General features: G+C 43.3%; 18 non-coding genes across 18 annotated transcripts; all 18 read right to left on the minus strand.

Moving 5' to 3' along the window:
• Window positions 1-1,979: 1,979 nt before the first annotated feature.
• TRNAL-UAG (transfer RNA leucine (anticodon UAG)) lies at window positions 1,980-2,062 on the minus strand. Its single transcript has one exon. It is a non-coding gene; the product is annotated as a tRNA-Leu (tRNA).
• Window positions 2,063-3,355: 1,293 nt separating this feature from the next.
• Window positions 3,356-3,438, minus strand: TRNAL-CAG (transfer RNA leucine (anticodon CAG)). The gene has a single exon. It is a non-coding gene; the product is annotated as a tRNA-Leu (tRNA).
• A 1,739-nt stretch (window positions 3,439-5,177) lies between these two features.
• Window positions 5,178-5,260, minus strand: TRNAL-AAG (transfer RNA leucine (anticodon AAG)). Its single transcript has one exon. It is a non-coding gene; the product is annotated as a tRNA-Leu (tRNA).
• A 186-nt stretch (window positions 5,261-5,446) lies between these two features.
• TRNAL-CAG (transfer RNA leucine (anticodon CAG)) lies at window positions 5,447-5,529 on the minus strand. Its single transcript has one exon. It is a non-coding gene; the product is annotated as a tRNA-Leu (tRNA).
• Window positions 5,530-6,161: 632 nt separating this feature from the next.
• Window positions 6,162-6,244, minus strand: TRNAL-UAG (transfer RNA leucine (anticodon UAG)). Its single transcript has one exon. It is a non-coding gene; the product is annotated as a tRNA-Leu (tRNA).
• Window positions 6,245-7,268: 1,024 nt separating this feature from the next.
• TRNAL-AAG (transfer RNA leucine (anticodon AAG)) lies at window positions 7,269-7,351 on the minus strand. Its single transcript has one exon. It is a non-coding gene; the product is annotated as a tRNA-Leu (tRNA).
• Window positions 7,352-7,537: 186 nt separating this feature from the next.
• Window positions 7,538-7,620, minus strand: TRNAL-CAG (transfer RNA leucine (anticodon CAG)). The gene has a single exon. It is a non-coding gene; the product is annotated as a tRNA-Leu (tRNA).
• A 632-nt stretch (window positions 7,621-8,252) lies between these two features.
• TRNAL-UAG (transfer RNA leucine (anticodon UAG)) lies at window positions 8,253-8,335 on the minus strand. The gene has a single exon. It is a non-coding gene; the product is annotated as a tRNA-Leu (tRNA).
• Window positions 8,336-9,359: 1,024 nt separating this feature from the next.
• TRNAL-AAG (transfer RNA leucine (anticodon AAG)) lies at window positions 9,360-9,442 on the minus strand. The gene has a single exon. It is a non-coding gene; the product is annotated as a tRNA-Leu (tRNA).
• Window positions 9,443-9,628: 186 nt separating this feature from the next.
• Window positions 9,629-9,711, minus strand: TRNAL-UAG (transfer RNA leucine (anticodon UAG)). Its single transcript has one exon. It is a non-coding gene; the product is annotated as a tRNA-Leu (tRNA).
• Window positions 9,712-10,343: 632 nt separating this feature from the next.
• On the minus strand, window positions 10,344-10,426 carry TRNAL-UAG (transfer RNA leucine (anticodon UAG)). The gene has a single exon. It is a non-coding gene; the product is annotated as a tRNA-Leu (tRNA).
• A 1,024-nt stretch (window positions 10,427-11,450) lies between these two features.
• On the minus strand, window positions 11,451-11,533 carry TRNAL-AAG (transfer RNA leucine (anticodon AAG)). The gene has a single exon. It is a non-coding gene; the product is annotated as a tRNA-Leu (tRNA).
• A 186-nt stretch (window positions 11,534-11,719) lies between these two features.
• Window positions 11,720-11,802, minus strand: TRNAL-CAG (transfer RNA leucine (anticodon CAG)). Its single transcript has one exon. It is a non-coding gene; the product is annotated as a tRNA-Leu (tRNA).
• Window positions 11,803-12,434: 632 nt separating this feature from the next.
• Window positions 12,435-12,517, minus strand: TRNAL-UAG (transfer RNA leucine (anticodon UAG)). The gene has a single exon. It is a non-coding gene; the product is annotated as a tRNA-Leu (tRNA).
• Window positions 12,518-13,810: 1,293 nt separating this feature from the next.
• TRNAL-CAG (transfer RNA leucine (anticodon CAG)) lies at window positions 13,811-13,893 on the minus strand. The gene has a single exon. It is a non-coding gene; the product is annotated as a tRNA-Leu (tRNA).
• A 632-nt stretch (window positions 13,894-14,525) lies between these two features.
• TRNAL-UAG (transfer RNA leucine (anticodon UAG)) lies at window positions 14,526-14,608 on the minus strand. Its single transcript has one exon. It is a non-coding gene; the product is annotated as a tRNA-Leu (tRNA).
• Window positions 14,609-15,901: 1,293 nt separating this feature from the next.
• TRNAL-UAG (transfer RNA leucine (anticodon UAG)) lies at window positions 15,902-15,984 on the minus strand. The gene has a single exon. It is a non-coding gene; the product is annotated as a tRNA-Leu (tRNA).
• Window positions 15,985-16,616: 632 nt separating this feature from the next.
• Window positions 16,617-16,699, minus strand: TRNAL-UAG (transfer RNA leucine (anticodon UAG)). Its single transcript has one exon. It is a non-coding gene; the product is annotated as a tRNA-Leu (tRNA).
• Between the last annotated feature and the right edge of the window lie 191 nt (window positions 16,700-16,890).

Below are 16,890 nucleotides of genomic sequence, written 5' to 3' on the forward strand. Positions count from 1 at the left end.
GTTACTCAGAAACGTCTACCTCCATGCAAGCCTGAAATAATTTAAACCTTCAAACACAAGGTGCAACTTTATGCACAGGACAATAAACACAGAAGAACACATACGAAAGCACTTTATTTCACAGGTATACAGTTTTCATGCTTTTAGAACACCACATACCTCTCACCAGCTATTTAGGGTCCTGTATCCGACTCACAACATTTCCTTGCCTGCGACCTCTCTCTCTACACAAACAACTACAGCACAGGAAGTAGGAAGGCAATAGGTGGGGCAGTTTATGCAAATTTATGCTGCCAATGTGCCTTGCAGATTCATGCAGGATTTCTAGATCCTTGCTGGATACAAGAGAGTAGGCCTTGTTCCAGATAAACTATCCCTAGCAGGGAAAGTCTGAGCACAGGCACTCTTTTGCTCTTTAGCCCCTGGCCTGGGACTCACCCTCACTTGCTGAGGCGTGAAATTCTGCATACCAACTTTGCACAGAAGGTATGTTTGTGGTCGTTTGGGGATGGGTGGGAGGTCAAGAGCAGGGAAAAGCAGGTCTCCTTCACTACTAGACTCCTCTTCTATGCCTCCCTGCCATTCACTCACTCTGTCTTTGTTTCATTCTCTCCTTCCACAACACTCCTTCTCACTCACTCGCTCTATCACTTGTATTTTTGCCCTTGCTCTGCATTCTATAGTGGAAACAGCTCTTGAAAGAAGCATCTGAAAATGACGTGACATAAAATTTAAAACCTCCTTATTGGAAACCTAAAACATCACAAGACTTAATGTAACCCATTTCTTTCATAAAAAAGATTTTTAAAGTACCCCACAAAACAAATATAAAACACCACGAGTGCTAGTAGAATATTACATTAACGTTAAAGATATAATAGGGCAAATGCATTTGCAGTTGAAACTGAAGTTTGGTACTTATTCAGATATTATTTACATTGCCAATTTTTAGCTGAGATTCTAAAGGAACTGAGAGAGAAAATGGAATTCAAGTTTTGTCAGAAGTGGGATTCGAACCCACACCTCCAGGAGTGACTGCAGCCTTAACGCAGCGCCTTCGACCACTCGGCCATCCTGACCCCAGTCTGCTTTCTCATCTAAAGGGTGAGAAATATATTAGGAACCAAAAAATGCACAGAGCTTAGGCCAATAGTGGCTAGAGCAAGAAAAAAACTCACTGCACTCTTCCAAGAAGACAATCCTATAAGCCACTGCGAGGGAAATGATCATATTTCTCAAGAAAAAAGTATAGTAAACACAGGACTTTCAGAAGTGGGATTTGAACCCACACCTCCAGAGGAGACTGCGACCTGAACGCAGCGCCTTAGACCACTCGGCCATCCTGACTTGCTTTCCCAGCATCTTCCAGAGGCCAGACAGCCATGCAGGTGAGGTACTGAAAAGGAATGCCCTCAATTTATTTATCCTATTATATGCACTTCCAACAGATCTTTGAACAATCTGTACAGAGCAGGACCTATGGAGAACTCTTTAGAACTTTGAGGCGAACAAAGAGAAAGTGCTATTCACCAGCCACTTGAACGGCTCAAAGCTGCTTTGAAATTGAGACAATAGCCACCTCTTGGCTGGCTAAATCAATTTCAACAAGGGATCTCAAAGTCACAGCATAGGGTGGAGTATGCAAATTTAAGCAGCCCCTGATCAAAGCCCTGAGGAAATTGCTGTAAGTGTGCTGGAGTCCAGTTGTCTACCAGATGAATGGCATTCTTCCAAATTTGCAGGGCCCGTCTGGCCAGGGCATACAAGAGCATGACTCTTCCAGATGACCTCTTACATGGGTCCTATGCTCATTTGGTAAGGATTGCGCTTTGTCAGCAAGACGTTATAGAACCTAAATATATGAGAAACCCCATCTCTCTTGACAAGAGGAGAATGGAATAACGTGCCAAGTGAAGACCAACAGATGCAACTTCCATCAGATGTTAACCTGATAAAGGAGATTAAATCTCCAAAAGGCATGTCAGAAGTGGGATTCGAACCCACGCCTCCAAAGGAGACTGTGGCCTAAACACAGCGCCTTAGACCTCTCGGCCATCCTGACAGTATAGGATTTTAAGAAATGAATAAAAGTTACTCAGAAACGTCTACCTCCATGCAAGCCTGAAATAATTTAAACCTTCAAACACAAGGTGCAACTTTATGCACAGGACAATAAACACAGAAGAACACATACGAAAGCATTTTATTTCACAGGTATACAGTTTTCATGCTTTTAGAACACCACATACCTCTCACCAGCTATTTAGGGTCCTGTATCCGACTCACAACATTTCCTTGCCTGCGACCTCTCTCTCTACACAAACAACTACAGCACAGGAAGTAGGAAGGCAATAGGTGGGGCAGTTTATGCAAATTTATGCTGCCAATGTGCCTTGCAGATTCATGCAGGATTTCTAGATCCTTGCTGGATACAAGAGAGTAGGCCTTGTTCCAGATAAACTATCCCTAGCAGGGAAAGTCTGAGCACAGGCACTCTTTTGCTCTTTAGCCCCTGGCCTGGGACTCACCCTCACTTGCTGAGGCGTGAAATGCTGCATACCAACTTTGCACAGAAGGTATGTTTGTGGTCGTTTGGGGATGGGTGGGAGGTCAAGAGCAGGAAAAAGCAGGTCTCCTTCACTACTAGACTCCTCTTCTATGCCTCCCTGCCATTCACTCACTCTGTCTTTGTTTCATTCTCTCCTTCCACAACACTCCTTCTCACTCACTTGCTCTATCACTTGTATTTTTGCCCTTGCTCTGCATTCTATAGTGGAAACAGCTCTTGAATCAAGCATCTGAAAATGACGTGACATAACATTTAAAACCTCCTTATTGGAAACCTAAAACATCACAAGACTTAATGTAACCCATTTCTTTCATAAAAAAGATTTTTAAAGTACCCCACAAAACAAAAATAAAACACCACGAGTGCTAGAAGAATATTACATTAACGTTAAAGATAGAATAGGGCAAATGCATTTGCAGTTGAAACTGAAGTTTGGTACTTATTCAGATATTATTTACATTGCCAATTTTTAGCTGAGATTCTAAAGGAACTGAGAGAGAAAATGGAATTCAAGTTTTGTCAGAAGTGGGATTCGAACCAAGGCCTCCAGGAGAGACTGCGGCCTTAACGCAGCGCCTTAGACCACTCGGCCATCCTGACCCCATGCTGCTTTTTCATCTAAAGGGTGAGAAATATATTAGGAACCAAAAAATGCACAGAGCTTATGCCAATAGTGGCTAGAGCAAGAAAAAAACTCACTGCACTCTTCCAAGAAGACAATCCTATAAGCCACTGCGAGGGAAATGATCATATTTCTCAAGAAAAAAAGTAGAGTAAACACAGGACTGTCAGAAGTGGGATTTGAACCCACACCTCCAGAGGAGACTGCGACCTGAACGCAGCGCCTTAGACCACTCGGCCATCCTGACTTGCTTTCCCAGCATCTTCCAGAGGCCAGACAGCCATGCAGGTGAGGTACTGAAAAGCAATGCCCTCAATTTATTTATCCTATTATATGCACTTCCAACAGATCTTTGAACAATCTGTACAGAGCAGGACCTATGGAGAACTCTTTAGAACTTTGAGGCGAACAAAGAGAAAGTGCTGTTCACCAGCCACTTGAACGGCTCAAAGCTGCTTTGAAATTGAGACAATAGCCACCTCTTGGCTGGCTAAAGCAATTTTAACAAGGGATCTCAAAGTCACAACATAGGGTGGAGTATGCAAATTTAAGCAGCCCCTGATCAAAGCCCTGAGGAAATTGCTGTAAGTGTGCTGGAGTCCAGTTGTCTACCAGATGAATGGCATTCTTCCAAATTTGCAGGGCCCGTCTGGCCAGGGCATACAAGAGCATGACTCTTCCAGATGACCTCTTCCATGGGTCCTATGCTCATTTGGTAAGGATTGCGCTTTGTCAGCAAGACGTTATAGAACCTAAATATATGAGAAACCCCATCTCTCTTGACAAGAGGAGAACGGAATAACGTGCCAAGTGAAGACCAACAGATGCAACTTCCATCAGATGTTAACCTGATAAAGGAGATTAAATCTCCAAAAGGCAAGTCAGAAGTTGGATTCGAACCCACGCCTCCAAAGGAGACTGTGGCCTAAACACAGCACCTTAGACCTCTCGGTCATCCTGACAGTATAGGCTTTTAAGAAATGAATAAAAGTTACTCAGAAACGTCTACCTCCATGCAAGCCTGAAATAATTTAAACCTTCAAACACAAGGTGCAACTTTATGCACAGGACAATAAACACAGAAGAACACATACGAAAGCACTTTATTTCACAGGTATACAGTTTTCATGCTTTTAGAACACCACATACCTCTCACCAGCTATTTAGGGTCCTGTATCCGACTCACAACATTTCCTTGCCTGCGACCTCTCTCTCTACACAAACAACTACAGCACAGGAAGTAGGAAGGCAATAGGTGGGGCAGTTTATGCAAATTTATGCTGCCAATGTGCCTTGCAGATTCATGCAGGATTTCTAGATCCTTGCTGGATACAAGAGAGTAGGCCTTGTTCCAGATAAACTATCCCTAGTAGGGAAAGTCTGAGCACAGGCACTCTTTTGCTCTTTAGCCCCTGGCCTGGGACTCACCCTCACTTGCTGAGGCGTGAAATTCTGCATACCAACTTTGCACAGAAGGTATGTTTGTGGTTGTTTGGGGATGGGTGGGAGGTCAAGAGCAGGGAAAAGCAGGTCTCCTTCACTACTAGACTCCTCTTCTATGCCTCCCTGCCGTTCACTCACTCTGTCTTTGTTTCATTCTCTCCTTCCACAACACTCCTTCTCACTCACTCGCTCTATCACTTGTATTTTTGCCCTTGCTCTGCATTCTATAGTGAAAACATCTCTTGAATGAAGCATCTGAAAATGACGTGACATAAAATTTAAAACCTCCTTATTGGAAACCTAAAACATCACAAGACTTAATGTAACCCATTTCTTTCATAAAAAAGATTTTTAAAGTACCCCACAAAACAAATATAAAACACCACGAGTGCTAGAAGAATATTACATTAACGTTAAAGATAGAATAGGGCAAATGCATTTGCAGTTGAAACTGAAGTTTGGTACTTATTCAGATATTATTTACATTGCCAATTTTTAGCTGAGATTCTAAAGGAACTGAGAGAGAAAATGGAATTCAAGTTTTGTCAGAAGTGGGATTTGAACCCACGCCTCCAGGAGAGACTGCGGCCTTAACGCAGCGCCGTAGACCACTCGGCCATCCTGACCCCATGCTGCTTTTTCATCTAAAGGGTGAGAAAGATATTAGAAACCAAAAAATGCACAGAGCTTAGGCCAATAGTGGCTAGAGCAAGAAAAAAACTCACTGCACTCTTTCAAGAAGACAATCCTATAAGCCACTGCGAGGGAAATGATCATATTTCTCAAGAAAAAAATTAGAGTAAACACAGCACTGTCAGAAGTGGGATTTGAACCCACGCCTCCAGAGGAGACTGCGACCTGAACGCAGTGCCTTAGACCACTCGGCCATCCTGACTTGCTTTCCCAGCATCTTCCAGAGGCCAGACAGCCATGCAGGTGAGGTACTGAAAAGGAATGCCCTCAATTTATTTATCCTATTATATGCACTTCCAACAGATCTTTGAACAATCTGTACAGAGCAGGACCTATGGAGAACTCTTTAGAACTTTGAGGCGAACAAAGAGAAAGTGCTATTCACCAGCCACTTGAACGGCTCAAAGCTGCTTTGAAATTGAGACAATAGCCACCTCTTGGCTGGCTAAAGCAATTTCAACAAGGGATCTCAAAGTCACAACATAGGGTGGAGTATGCAAATTTAAGCAGCCCCTGATCAAAGCCCTAAGGAAATTGCTGTAAGTGTGCTGGAGTCCAGTTGTCTACCAGATGCATGGCATTCTTCCAAATTTGCAGGGCCCGTCTGGCCAGGGCATACAAGAGCATGACTCTTCCAGATGACCTCTTACATGGGTCCTATGCTCATTTGGTAAGGATTGCGCTTTGTCAGCAAGACGTTATAGAACCTAAATATATGAGAAACCCCATCTCTCTTGACAAGAGGAGAACGGAATAACGTGCCAGGTGAAGACCAACAGATGCAACTTCCATCAGATGTTAACCTGATAAAGGAGATTAAATCTCCAAAAGGCATGTCAAAAGTGGGATTCGAACCCACGCCTCCAAAGGAGACTGTGGCCTAAACACAGCACCTTAGACCTCTCGGCCATCCTGACAGTATAGGCTTTTAAGAAATGAATAAAAGTTACTCAGAAACGTCTACCTCCATGCAAGCCTGAAATAATTTAAACCTTCAAACACAAGGTGCAACTTTATGCACAGGACAATAAACACAGAAGAACACATACGAAAGCACTTTATTTCACAGGTATACAGTTTTCATGCTTTTAGAACACCACATACCTCTCACCAGCTATTTAGGGTCCTGTATCCGACTCACAACATTTCCTTGCCTGCGACCTCTCTCTCTACACAAACAACTACAGCACAGGAAGTAGGAAGGCAATAGGTGGGGCAGTTTATGCAAATTTATGCTGCCAATGTGCCTTGCAGATTCATGCAGGATTTCTAGATCCTTGCTGGATACAAGAGAGAAGGACTTGTTCCAGATAAACTATCCCTAGTAGGGAAAGTCTGAGCACAGGCACTCTTTTGCTCTTTAGCCCCTGGCCTGGGACTCACCCTCACTTGCTAAGGCGTGAAATTCTGCATACCAACTTTGCACAGAAGGTATGTTTGTGGTTGTTTGGGGATGGGTGGGAGGTCAAGAGCAGGGAAAAGCAGGTCTCCTGCACTACTAGACTCCTCTTCTATGCCTCCCTGCCGTTCACTCACTCTGTCTTTGTTTCATTCTCTCCTTCCACAACACTCCTTCTCACTCACTCGCTCTATCACTTGTATTTTTGCCCTTGCTCTGCATTCTATAGTGGAAACATCTCTTGAATGAAGCATCTGAAAATGACGTGACATAAAGTTTAAAACCTCCTTATTGTAAACCTAAAACATCACAAGACTTAATGTAACCCATTTCTTTCATAAAAAAGATTTTTAAAGTACCCCACAAAAGAAATATAAAACACCACGAGTGCTAGAAGAATATTACATTAACGTTAAAGATAGAATAGGGCAAATGCATTTGCAGTTGAAACTGAAGTTTGGTACTTATTCAGATATTATTTACATTGCCAATTTTTAGCTGAGATTCTAAAGGAACTGAGAGAGAAAATGGAATTCAAGTTTTGTCAGAAGTGGGATTCGAACCCACGCCTCCAGGAGAGACTGCGGCCTTAACGCAGCGCCTTAGACCACTCGGCCATCCTGACCCCATGGTGCTTTTTCATCTAAAGGGTGAGAAAGATATTAGGAACCAAAAAATGCACAGAGCTTAGGCCAATAGTGGCTAGAGCAAGAAAAAAACTCACTGCACTCTTCCAAGAAGACAATCCTATAAGCCACTGCGAGGGAAATGATCATATTTCTCAAGAAAAAAATTAGAGTAAACACAGGACTGTCAGAAGTGGGATTTGAACCCACGCCTCCAGAGGAGACTGCGACCTGAACGCAGCGCCTTAGACCACTCGGCCATCCTGACTTGCTTTCCCAGCATCTTCCAGAGGCCAGACAGCCATGCAGGTGAGGTACTGAAAAGGAATGCCCTCAATTTATTTATCCTATTATATGCACTTCCAACAGATCTTTGAACAATCTGTACAGAGCAGGACCTATGGAGAACTCTTTAGAACTTTGAGGCAAACAAAGAGAAAGTGCTATTCACCAGCCACTTGAACGGCTCAAAGCTGCTTTGAAATTGAGACAATAGCCACCTCTTGGCTGGCTAAAGCAATTTCAACAAGGGATCTCAAAGTCACAACATAGGGTGGAGTATGCAAATTTAAGCAGCCCCTGATCAAAGCCCTGAGGAGATTGCTGTAAGTGTGCTGGAGTCCAGTTGTCTACCAGATGAATGGCATTCTTCCAAATTTGCAGGGCCCGTCTGGCCAGGGCATACAAGAGCATGACTCTTCCAGATGACCTCTTACATGGGTCCTATGCTCATTTGGTAAGGATTGCGTTTTGTCAGCAAGACGTTATAGAACCTAAATATATGAGAAACCCCATCTCTCTTGACAAGAGGAGAACGGAATAAAGTGCCAAGTGAAGACCAACAGATGCAACTTCCATCAGATGTTAACCTGATAAAGGAGATTAAATCTCCAAAAGGCATGTCAGAAGTGGGATTCGAACCCACGCCTCCAAAGGAGACTGTGGCCTAAACACAGCGCCTTAGACCTCTCAGCCATCCTGACAGTATAGGCTTTTAATAAATGAATAAAAGTTACTCAGAAACGTCTACCTCCATGCAAGCCTGAAATAATTTAAACCTTCAAACACAAGGTGCAACTTTATGCACAGGACAAGAAACACAGAAGAACACATACGAAAGCACTTTATTTCACAGGTATACAGTTTTCATGCTTTTAGAACACCACATACCTCTCACCAGCTATTTAGGGTCCTGTATCCGACTCACAACATTTCCTTGCCTGCGACCTCTCTCTCTACACAAACAACTACAGCACAGGAAGTAGGAAGGCAATAGGTGGGGCAGTTTATGCAAATTTATGCTGCCAATGTGCCTTGCAGATTCATGCAGGATTTCTAGATCCTTGCTGGATACAAGAGAGTAGGCCTTGTTCCAGATAAACTATCCCTAGCAGGGAAAGTCTGAGCACAGGCACTCTTTTGCTCTTTAGCCCCTGGCCTGGGACTCACCCTCACTTGCTGAGGCATGAAATTCTGCATACCAACTTTGCACAGAAGGTATGTTTGTGGTTGTTTGGGGATGGGTGGGAGGTCAAGAGCAGGGAAAAGCAGGTCTCCTTCACTACTAGACTCCTCTTCTATGCCTCCCTGCCGTTCACTCACTCTGTCTTTGTTTCATTCTCTCCTTCCACAACACTCCTTCTCACTCATTCGCTCTATCACTTGTATTTTTGCCCTTGCTCTGCATTCTATAGTGGAAACATCTCTTGAATGAAGCATCTGAAAATGACGTGACATAAAATTTAAAACCTCCTTATTGGAAACCTAAAACATCACAAGACTTAATGTAACCCATTTCTTTCATAAAAAAGATTTTTAAAGTACCCCACAAAACAAATATAAAACACCACGAGTGCTAGAAGAATATTACATTAACGTTAAAGATAGAATAGGGCAAATGCATTTGCAGTTGAAACTGAAGTTTGGTACTTATTCAGATATTATTTACATTGCCAATTTTTAGCTGAGATTCTAAAGGAACTGAGAGAGAAAATGGAATTCAAGTTTTGTCAGAAGTGGGATTCGAACCCACGCCTCCAGGAGAGACTGCGGCCTTAACGCAGCGCCTTAGACCACTCGGCCATCCTGACCCCATGCTGCATTTTCATCTAAAGGGTGAGAAAGATATTAGGAACCAAAAAATGCACAGAGCTTAGGCCAATAGTGGCTAGAGCAAGAAAAAAACTCACTGCACTCTTCCAAGAAGACAATCCTATAAGCCACTGCGAGGGAAATGATCATATTTCTCAAGAAAAAAATTAGAGTAAACAGAGGACTGTCAGAAGTGGGATTTGAACCCACGCCTCCAGAGGAGACTGCGACCTAAACGCAGCGCCTTAGACCACTCGGCCATCCTGACTTGCTTTCCCAGCATCTTCCAGAGGCCAGACAGCCATGCAGGTGAGGTACTGAAAAGGAATGCCCTCAATTTATTTATCCTATTATATGCACTTCCAACAGATCTTTGAACAATCTGTACAGAGCAGGACCTATGAAGAACTCTTTAGAACTTTGAGGCGAACAAAGAGAAAGTGCTATTCACCAGCCACTTGAACGGCTCAAAGCTGCTTTGAAATTGAGACAATAGCCACCTCTTGGCTGGCTAAAGCAATTTCAACAAGGGATCTCAAAGTCACAACATAGGGTGGAGTATGCAAATTTAAGCAGCCCCTGATCAAAGCCCTGAGGAAATTGCTGTAAGTGTGCTGGAGTCCAGTTGTCTACCAGATGAATGGCATTCTTCCAAATTTGCTGGGCCCGTCTGGCCAGGGCATACAAGAGCATGACTCTTCCAGATGACCTCTTACATGGGTCCTATGCTCATTTGGTAAGGATTGCGCTTTGTCAGCAAGACGTTATAGAACCTAAATATATGAGAAACCCCATCTCTCTTGACAAGAGGAGAACGGAATAACGTGCCAAGTGAAGACCAACAGATGCAACTTCCATCAGATGTTAACCTGATAAAGGAGATTAAATCTCCAAAAGGCATGTCAGAAGTGGGATTCGATCCCACGCCTCCAAAGGAGACTGTGGCCTAAACACAGCGCCTTAGACCTCTCGGCCATCCTGACAGTATATGCTTTTAAGAAATGAATAAAAGTTACTCAGAAACGTCTACCTCAATGCAAGCCTGAAATAATTTAAACCTTCAAACACAAGGTGCAACTTTATGCACAGGACAATAAACACAGAAGAACACATACGAAAGCACTTTATTTCACAGGTATACAGTTTTCATGCTTTTAGAACACCACATACCTCTCACCAGCTATTTAGGGTCCTGTATCCGACTCACAACATTTCCTTGCCTGCGACCTCTCTCTCTACACAAACAACTACAGCACAGAAAGTAGGAAGGCAATAGGTGGGGCAGTTTATGCAAATTTATGCTGCCAATGTGCCTTGCAGATTCATGCAGGATTTCTAGATCCTTGCTGGATACAAGAGAGTAGGGTTTGTTCCAGATAAACTATCCCTAGCAGGGAAAGTCTGAGCACAGGCACTCTTTTGCTCTTTAGCCCCTGGCCTGGGACTCACCCTCACTTGCTGAGGCGTGAAATTCTGCATACCAACTTTGCACAGAAGGTATGTTTGTGGTTGTTTGGGGATGGGTGGGAGGTCAAGAGCAGGGAAAAGCAGGTCTCCTTCACTACTAGACTCCTCTTCTATGCCTCCCTGCCGTTCACTCACTCTGTCTTTGTTTCATTCTCTCCTTCCACAACACTCCTTCTCACTCACTCGCTCTATCACTTGTATTTTTGCCCTTGCTCTGCATTCTATAGTGGAAACATCTCTTGAATGAAGCATCTGAAAATGACGTGACATAAAATTTAAAACCTCCTTATTGGAAACCTAAAACATCACAAGACTTAATGTAACCCATTTCTTTCATAAAAAAGATTTTTAAAGTACCCCACAAAAGAAATATAAAACACCACGAGTGCTAGAAGAATATTACATTAACGTTAAAGATAGAATAGGGCAAATGCATTTGCAGTTGAAACTGAAGTTTGGTACTTATTCAGATATTATTTACATTGCCAATTTTTAGCTGAGATTCTAAAGGAACTGAGAGAGAAAATGGAATTCAGGTTTTGTCAGAAGTGGGATTCGAACCCACGCCTCCAGGAGAGACTGCGGCCTTAACGCAGCGCCTTAGACCACTCGGCCATCCTGACCCCATGCTGCTTTTTCATCTAAAGGGTGAGAAAGATATTAGGAACCAAAAAATGCACAGAGCTTAGGCCAATAGTGGCTAGAGCAAGAAAAAAACTCACTGCACTCTTCCAAGAAGACAATCCTATAAGCCACTGCGAGGGAAATGATCATATTTCTCAAGAAAAAAATTAGAGTAAACACAGGACTGTCAGAAGTGGGATTTGAACCCACGCCTCCAGAGGAGACTGCGACCTGAACGCAGCGCCTTAGACCACTCGGCCATCCTGACTTGCTTTCCCAGCATCTTCCAGAGGCCAGACAGCCATGCAGGTGAGGTACTGAAAAGGAATGCCCTCAATTTATTTATCCTATTATATGCACTTCCAACAGATCTTTGAACAATCTGTACAGAGCAGGACCTATGGAGAACTCTTTAGAACTTTGAGGCAAACAAAGAGAAAGTGCTATTCACCAGCCACTTGAACGGCTCAAAGCTGCTTTGAAATTGAGACAATAGCCACCTCTTGGCTGGCTAAAGCAATTTCAACAAGGGATCTCAAAGTCACAACATAGGGTGGAGTATGCAAATTTAAGCAGCCCCTGATCAAAGCCCTGAGGAGATTGCTGTAAGTGTGCTGGAGTCCAGTTGTCTACCAGATGAATGGCATTCTTCCAAATTTGCAGGGCCCGTCTGGCCAGGGCATACAAGAGCATGACTCTTCCAGATGACCTCTTACATGGGTCCTATGCTCATTTGGTAAGGATTGCGTTTTGTCAGCAAGACGTTATAGAACCTAAATATATGAGAAACCCCATCTCTCTTGACAAGAGGAGAACGGAATAAAGTGCCAAGTGAAGACCAACAGATGCAACTTCCATCAGATGTTAACCTGATAAAGGAGATTAAATCTCCAAAAGGCATGTCAGAAGTGGGATTCGAACCCACGCCTCCAAAGGAGACTGTGGCCTAAACACAGCGCCTTAGACCTCTCGGCCATCCTGACAGTATAGGCTTTTAATAAATGAATAAAAGTTACTCAGAAACGTCTACCTCCATGCAAGCCTGAAATAATTTAAACCTTCAAACACAAGGTGCAACTTTATGCACAGGACAATAAACACAGAAGAACACATACGAAAGCACTTTATTTCACAGGTATACAGTTTTCATGCTTTTAGAACACCACATACCTCTCACCAGCTATTTAGGGTCCTGTATCCGACTCACAACATTTCCTTGCCTGCGACCTCTCTCTCTACACAAACAACTACAGCACAGAAAGTAGGAAGGCAATAGGTGGGGCAGTTTATGCAAATTTATGCTGCCAATGTGCCTTGCAGATTCATGCAGGATTTCTAGATCCTTGCTGGATACAAGAGAGTAGGGTTTGTTCCAGATAAACTATCCCTAGCAGGGAAAGTCTGAGCACAGGCACTCTTTTGCTCTTTAGCCCCTGGCCTGGGACTCACCCTCACTTGCTGAGGCGTGAAATTCTGCATACCAACTTTGCACAGAAGGTATGTTTGTGGTTGTTTGGGGATGGGTGGGAGGTCAAGAGCAGGGAAAAGCAGGTCTCCTTCACTACTAGACTCCTCTTCTATGCCTCCCTGCCGTTCACTCACTCTGTCTTTGTTTCATTCTCTCCTTCCACAACACTCCTTCTCACTCACTCGCTCTATCACTTGTATTTTTGCCCTTGCTCTGCATTCTATAGTGGAAACATCTCTTGAATGAAGCATCTGAAAATGACGTGACATAAAATTTAAAACCTCCTTATTGGAAACCTAAAACATCACAAGACTTAATGTAACCCATTTCTTTCATAAAAAAGATTTTTAAAGTACCCCACAAAACAAATATAAAACACCACGAGTGCTAGAAGAATATTACATTAACGTTAAAGATAGAATAGGGCAAATGCATTTGCAGTTGAAACTGAAGTTTGGTACTTATTCAGATATTATTTACATTGCCAATTTTTAGCTGAGATTCTAAAGGAACTGAGAGAGAAAATGGAATTCAAGTTTTGTCAGAAGTGGGATTCGAACCGACGCCTCCAGGAGAGACTGCGGCCTTAACGCAGCGCCTTAGACCACTCGGCCATCCTGACCGCATACTGCTTTTTCATCTAAAGGGTGAGAAAGATATTAGGAACCAAAAAATGCACAGAGCTTAGGCCAATAGTGGCTAGAGCAAGAAAAAAACTCACTGCACTCTTCCAAGAAGACAATCCTATAAGCCACTGCGAGGGAAATGATCATATTTCTCAAGAAAAAAATTAGAGTAAACACAGGACTGTCAGAAGTGGGATTTGAACCCACGCCTCCAGAGGAGACTGCGACCTGAACGCAGCGCCTTAGACCACTCGGCCATCCTGACTTGCTTTCCCAGCATCTTCCAGAGGCCAGACAGCCATGCAGGTGAGGTACTGAAAAGGAATGCCCTCAATTTATTTATCCTATTATATGCACTTCCAACAGATCTTTGAACAATCTGTACAGAGCAGGACCTATGGAGAACTCTTTAGAACTTTGAGGCGAACAAAGAGAAAGTGCTATTCACCAGCCACTTGAACGGCTCAAAGCTGCTTTGAAATTGAGACAATAGCCACCTCTTGGCTGGCTAAAGCAATTTCAACAAGGGATCTCAAAGTCACAACATAGGGTGGAGTATGCAAATTTAAGCAGCCCCTGATCAAAGCCCTAAGGAAATTGCTGTAAGTGTGCTGGAGTCCAGTTGTCTACCAGATGCATGGCATTCTTCCAAATTTGCAGGGCCCGTCTGGCCAGTGCATACAAGAGCATGACTATTCCAGATGACCTCTTACATGGGTCCTATGCTCATTTGGTAAGGATTGCGCTTTGTCAGCAAGACGTTATAGAACCTAAATATATGAGAAACCCCATCTCTCTTGACAAGAGGAGAACGGAATAACGTGCCAAGTGAAGACCAACAGATGCAACTTCCATCAGATGTTAACCTGATAAAGGAGATTAAATCTCCAAAAGGCATGTCAGAAGTGGGATTCGAACCCACGCCTCCAAAGGAGACTGTGGCCTAAACACAGCGCCTTAGACCTCTCGGCCATCCTGACAGTATAGGCTTTTAAGAAATGAATAAAAGTTACTCAGAAACGTCTACCTCCATGCAAGCCTGAAATAATTTAAACCTTCAAACACAAGGTGCAACTTTATGCACAGGACAATAAACACAGAAGAACACATACGAAAGCACTTTATTTCACAGGTATACAGTTTTCATGCTTTTAGAACACCACATACCTCTCACCAGCTATTTAGGGTCCTGTATCCGACTCACAACATTTCCTTGCCTGCGACCTCTCTCTCTACACAAACAACTACAGCACAGGAAGTAGGAAGGCAATAGGTGGGGCAGTTTATGCAAATTTATGCTGCCAATGTGCCTTGCAGATTCATGCAGGATTTCTAGATCCTTGCTGGATACAAGAGAGTAGGCCTTGTTCCAGATAAACTATCCCTAGCAGGGAAAGTCTGAGCACAGGCACTCTTTTGCTCTTTAGCCCCTGGCCTGGGACTCACCCTCACTTGCTGAGGCGTGAAAATCTGCATACCAACTTTGCACAGAAGGTATGTTTGTGGTTGTTTGGGGATGGGTGGGAGGTCAAGAGCAGGGAAAAGCAGGTCTCCTGCACTACTAGACTCCTCTTCTATGCCTCCCTGCCATTCACTCACTCTGTCTTTGTTTCATTCTCTCCTTCCACAACACTCCTTCTCACTCACTCGCTCTATCACTTGTATTTTTGCCCTTGCTCTGCATTCTATAGTGGAAACATCTCTTGAATGAAGCATCTGAAAATGACGTGACATAAAATTTAAAACCTCCTTATTGTAAACCTAAAACATCACAAGACTTAATGTAACCCATTTCTTTCATAAAAAAGATTTTTAAAGTACCCCACAAAACAAATATAAAACACCACGAGTGCTAGAAGAATATTACATTAACGGTAAAGATAGAATAGGGCAAATGCATTTGCAGTTGAAACTGAAGTTTGGTACTTATTCAGATATTATTTACATTGCCAATTTTTAGCTGAGATTCTAAAGGAACTGAGAGAGAAAATGGAATTCAAGTTTTGTCAGAAGTGGGATTTGAACCGACGCCTCCAGGAGAGACTGCGGCCTTAACGCAGCGCCTTAGACAACTCGGCCATCCTGACCCCATGCTGCTTTTTCATCTAAAGGGTGAGAAAGATATTAGGAACCAAAAAATGCACAGAGCTTAGGCCAATAGTGGCTAGAGCAAGAAAAAAACTCACTGCACTCTTCCAAGAAGACAATCCTATAAGCCACTGCGAGGGAAATGATCATATTTCTCAAGAAAAAAATTAGAGTAAACAGAGGACTGTCAGAAGTGGGATTTGAACCCACGCCTCCAGAGGAGACTGCGACCTAAACGCAGCGCCTTAGACCACTCGGCCATCCTGACTTGCTTTCCCAGCATCTTCCAGAGGCCAGACAGCCATGCAGGTGAGGTACTGAAAAGGAATGCCCTCAATTTATTTATCCTATTATATGCACTTCCAACAGATCTTTGAACAATCTGTACAGAGCAGGACCTATGAAGAACTCTTTAGAACTTTGAGGCGAACAAAGAGAAAGTGCTATTCACCAGCCACTTGAACGGCTCAAAGCTGCTTTGAAATTGAGACAATAGCCACCTCTTGGCTGGCTAAAGCAATTTCAACAAGGGATCTCAAAGTCACAACATAGGGTGGAGTATGCAAATTTAAGCAGCCCCTGATCAAAGCCCTGAGGAAATTGCTGTAAGTGTGCTGGAGTCCAGTTGTCTACCAGATGAATGGCATTCTTCCAAATTTGCTGGGCCCGTCTGGCCAGGGCATACAAGAGCATGACTCTTCCAGATGACCTCTTACATGGGTCCTATGCTCATTTGGTAAGGATTGCGCTTTGTCAGCAAGACGTTATAGAACCTAAATATATGAGAAACCCAATCTCTCTTGACAAGAGGAGAACGGAATAACGTGCCAAGTGAAGACCAACAGATGCAACTTCCATCAGATGTTAACCTGATAAAGGAGATTAAATCTCCAAAAGGCATGTCAGAAGTGGGATTCGAACCCACGCCTCCAAAGGAGACTGTGGCCTAAACACAGCGCCTTAGACCTCTCGGCCATCCTGACAGTATATGCTTTTAAGAAATGAATAAAAGTTACTCAGAAACGTCTACCTCAATGCAAGCCTGAAATAATTTAAACCTTCAAACACAAGGTGCAACTTTATGCACAGGACAATAAACACAGAAGAACACATACGAAAGCACTTTATTTCACAGGTATACAGTTTTCATGCTTTTAGAACACCACATACCTCT

Source organism: Triturus cristatus, chromosome 6, assembly GCF_964204655.1.
Source record: "Triturus cristatus chromosome 6, aTriCri1.1, whole genome shotgun sequence".
Classification (NCBI taxonomy): domain Eukaryota; kingdom Metazoa; phylum Chordata; class Amphibia; order Caudata; family Salamandridae; genus Triturus; species Triturus cristatus.